This window comes from Mus pahari, chromosome 10, assembly GCF_900095145.1.
Source record: "Mus pahari chromosome 10, PAHARI_EIJ_v1.1, whole genome shotgun sequence".
NCBI classification, from domain to species: Eukaryota; Metazoa; Chordata; class Mammalia; order Rodentia; family Muridae; genus Mus; species Mus pahari.
In genome coordinates this window covers 17310378-17315366 of record NC_034599.1, presented here as the reverse complement: position 1 = coordinate 17315366, position 4989 = coordinate 17310378, and positions in this window count along the sequence as shown.

Here is a 4989-nt window from a genome sequence, read left to right as displayed (position 1 = left end):
AGAAGAAGAAGAAGAAGAAGAAGAAGAAGAAGAAGAAGAAGAAGAAGAAGAAGAAGAAGAAGAAGAAGAAGAAGAAGAAGAAGAAGAAGAAGAAGAAAACAACTGCTAAGGAGAGGTTGGGGAAATCCTAAGGGAATCCCACGGGTTCAGGAGGGGCAGGCCTGCTTTTCTGTCACATATGAGGATAAATGGGAAGAGGGGAAAAGTTATCTATCCCTTGCAAATTCAGACAGTGAGAACCTGGGCATGGCGTTGTCTGTCACCTCAGCACTGGGGATGTGGAGGCAGGAGGATCTTAAGTTCTGGGTCATTTTCAGCTGTGTTGTGAGTTCCAGACCAGTCTGGGCTACTATTCCTGTCTGAGAGAGAAAGAGAGGCGGGGACAGCAGCATAGGGGAATCGAGCCAGAGGTGGGGTGAGCTCAGAGGCTCAGAGGTGGTCTGGAAATAGTAACCGCAGCAGCGTGCCGGCTCTGTGCAGCACTCTGGCTTCTGTGCAGCACGCAGGCGTCTGTACAGCACGCAGGCGTCCGTGCAGCACGCCAGCTTCTGGGCTTTGGTTTGGGACTGGATTCTGATGGGTTCTGTGTCTCACCGAGTTCCTTCTGTCTCGAGAGGCCTGCGCAGTGGCTCAGTGGGGAAAGTGTTCGCTTCACCATCACGAGAGCCTCAATTCAGATCTCAGCACCCACACAAAAAGCAGGAATCACTGGGGTGCATCCGTCATCCCAAGTCTAGGAGGTGGAGAGACAGAGCCCAGGGGGTCTCTAGCCAGGAGGTTCAGAGTGAGACACTGTCGCCATCAGGCTGGCTCAGTGGGACTTGCCAGGCAAGTCTGGTGACCTGAGTTCAATTCCCAGGATCCACATAAAGGTGGAAGGAGAAAACTGACGTCACGGAAGTGTCTTCTGCCCTACATGTGTGCACCAAAACATGTGCACCCAGCACATCCTGTCTATACACACAAACTAGCAATAAGGAGTTATGTATAAAACTAAGATGGAGAACGATAGGCACCTGGCCTCCATGTGCATATGCGAGAGTGTGCACACACATGCACTGCACACATTGCATGCGCAAGCACACACACAGATCCTACTGGAATAGGCACATGCCAAAAAGACACTGATATCTCCTGTACTAAAAGGTCCAGCAAGGGTCTGGAGAGTTTGGCTCCGTGGTTAGGAACATCTGTGATGGCCCCAGGTTCTATTCTCAGCACTACACAGAGGTTCACTACTCCCTTGGCACTAGGCACAGATGTGGCACACAAACATACATACAAAATAACAAACCTGTTTAAAACAGACAAGAGCCAATAGAGTCTACTGTCATATGCCTCCTCTCATCTGAAAAGTCTAGTAGGTCTGGCTTCAGGTACAGCGGGATCCAGGAACTCAAACGACATCGTCAGGATTTTGTTGTTCTCTTGACTCTGATTTGTTCTGAGAATAAGATTGTTCCCCCTCGGGCTGGTGAGATGGCTCAGTGGGTAAGAGCATCTGACTACTCTTCCGAAGTTCCTGAGTTCAAATCCCAGCAACCACATGGTGGCTCACAACCATCTGTAAGGAGATCTGACTCTCTCTTCTGGAGTGTCTGAAGACAGCTACAGTGTACTTACGTATAATAAATACATCTTTTTTTAATTATTTCTTTATTATATGTAAGTACACTGTAGCTGTCTTCAGACACTCCAGAAGACGGCGCCAGATCTCGTTACGGATGGTTGCGAGCCGCCATGTGGTTGTGGGATTTGAACTCAGGACCTTTGGAAGAGCAGACGGGTGCTCTTACCTGCTGAGCCATCTCACCAGCCCAATAAATAAATCTTTAAAAAAAAAAAATCTGTCCATTGATGAGAGTGGGATATTTAATTCTCCCACTATTATAAAAAAAAAAAAAAAAAAGATTGTTCCCCCTCAAATTCACTCACTTCCTATGGGAATAGAGCCCCCGATCCTCAGCCATGGAGAGTTAAAGCTCTGGATGGGCTGGCCACTCCAGTACTCAGGAGGCTGAAGCCAAAGCGTGGTGAGTTCAAGGCCAACCTAAGTTACATAAGAGACCATGTGTCAAAACAACACAAACACTTTCCCTGTAATCAAACACAGGGCATGGTAGGCGAGTGCCCTGCCCCTGAGCTACCATAAACAGGGAAGCGCTGCATTGCCTAGCTCTCCTGTAGTGAGTGTGGTCACATGACTAACTCTTGGCCAAGTTGGCCAGTTCCAAGGACTACTCTGTTTTGTTCTGAGACAGGGTTTCTCTGTGTGTAGCCCTGGCAGTCCTGGAACTCACTCGGTAGATTAGGCTGGCCCTGAACTCACAGAGACCTACCTGCTCTGCCTCCCGAGTGATAGAATTAAAGGCGCATGCCACCAACCGGCCAACTCCAAGGGCTACTCTTAAAGGGGAAGGCTGAGTCTTCCCTTTCCACATTTCCTGCTTTCTGCTGGTTACAATGAAGATATGAGGTGACCAGATGGTCAGGTGGTCACATCCTCTGAATAACTGAGCAACAAGAGGGAAGGTGCCTGCCCCCCCCCCCGGGGAGTCAAACACCTGCTGTGTTGATGGCTGTCGCGTGGAGAGTAATGTCAGAAATAAATTGCCTTCACTTCCTGCTATTATTTAGGTTTGCCCTAGTACCAAAAGGACACACTCTTTTTTTTTTTTTTTAAAGATTCATTCATTATTATATGTAAGTACACTGCAGCTGTCTTCCGACACACCAGAAGAGAGCATCAGATCTCATTATGGTTGGTTGTAAGCCACCATGTGGTTGCTGGGATCTGAACTCAGGACCTTTGGAAGAGCAGTCAGTGCTCTTAACTGCTGAATCATCTCTCCAGCCCCCAAAAGGACACACTCTTGACCCCAGTACTCAGGAGGCAGAGACAGCTTCCAGGATAGCCAAGGCTACACAAAGAAAACCACATCAGGGGCTAGAGAGATGGTCCAGCGGTTAAGAGCCCTGTTTGCTCTTTCAAAGGTCCTGAGTTCAATTCCCAGCAACCACATGGTGGCTCACAACCATCTGTAATGGGATCTGATGCCCTCCCTCTTTTGGTGTGTCTGAAGACACCTCCAGTGTGCTCATATTCATAAAATAAATAAAATTATTCAAAGTAAAAAACCAACCCAACCAAACAACAACAGACGAACATTCTTGGGTGTCTTGATTTGTCTCTGTCATAATTATGAGTGGTGCATGTGCTTGCGCGTGTGCGTGTGCGTGTGCGTGTGTGTGTGTGCACACACACATGTGTGTGTGCGCGTGTGTGTGCACGTGTGCGTGCGTGTGTGCACGTGTGTGTGTGCACATGTGCGTGTGTGTGCGTGCGTGTGAGTGTGTGTTGCTATCCACCTTATCCTCTCACTGAGCCTGGCACTCAGGTTCAGCTAGGCCAGCTAGCCAGTGAGCTTCAAGGCCCCCGTCTCCATCTCGCTGCAATGAGGGATCATGCAGGGACATTTCACCCTGTCTTTTCCAAGGGGGCTGGGATTTCAACTCTGCTCCTCTTGCTTGCCTTCTCCTCAACTACTGTTTCCTCTTTGTTTGCTTTGGTTGTTGTTTTTAGTCAAAATCTCATTCAGGCCAAGGTGGCCCCAAACCTGCTGTGTGTGATAGAGTGCCCTCCTGCTCCGTCTCCTGGGGTTTTAAAGATTTATTTATTATTTATTTTATGTATATGGGTACACTATCCTGCTTCGGTCAACCCCACTTGCTCCGGCCTAAAGATTTATTTATTTACTTACTTATTTACTTATTTATTTACTATATGTAAGTACACTGTAGCTGTCTTAAGACACACCAGAAGAGGGCATCAGATTTCATTCCTGATGGTTGTGAGCCACCATGTGGTTGCTGGGATTTGAACTCAGGACCTGCAGAAGAGCAGTCAGTGCTCTTAACCGCTGATCCATCTCTCCAGCCCCTCAAAAGGAAATTTCAAGGCAAACACTACGAAAGCCCATTCCCTAAGGAGGAGACTTTTGTTGCTTTATGTGTTTGAGTGTTTTGCCTGTATGTATATATGTGCACCACATGTATTCAGTGCCCATGATTGCTAGAAGACGGTATTGGACCTCCTGGATCTGGAGTTACACACACTTGTGTGGTACCATATAGGTGCTGGGGATCCAACCCAGGTCCTTTGAAAGATTTAACCACTGAGCGATCCTACCAACCTCAGGTATCTGCCTTTCAATCTGATTGGCTTTGAGACAGGATCTTCACACGTGGTCCAGACTGTTGTTGAATTTATGGCAGTCCTCCTGCCTCAGCTTCCTAAACACTGGGATTACAGATGTATGCTACTACACCAGCTTCTTACCTATATGTGCCTTTGTACTGTCTTTTTAATAAAAATGGTGTGTATGAGTGCCTGTGTGTGTACACGTGTGGAGGTCAGAGGACAGCTTGCGGCATGAGTTCTGTCCTTCCACCATATGGGTTTCTGAAGAGCATCACACTAACCTCTGCCTTTATTGCTGTTGTTTTATGTGTTATATGTTTTGTGTGTTTTATATTGTATGTGTTTTATGTGTGCCACATCTGCCACTTAGGTCATCTGGCTTGGAGACAAGCTGCTCCTGAGCCACCTCCCTGGCTCTCTATCCATGTATGTATGGATGGATTATGAATGTATGTATGTATGTATGGATGGATGGATGGATGGATTATGTATGTATGTATGTATGTATGGATGGATGGATGGATGGATGGATTATGTATGTATGTATGTATGTATGTATGGATGGATGGATTATGTATGTATGTATGGATGGATGGATGGATTATGTATGTATGTATGGATGGATGGATGGATTATGTATGTATGGATGGATGGATGGATGGATGGATTATGTATGTATGTATGTATCCATGTATGTATGTATGGATGGATGGATTATGTATGTATGTATGTATGTATGGATGGATTATGTATGTATGTATGTATGGATGGATGGATGGATTATGAAT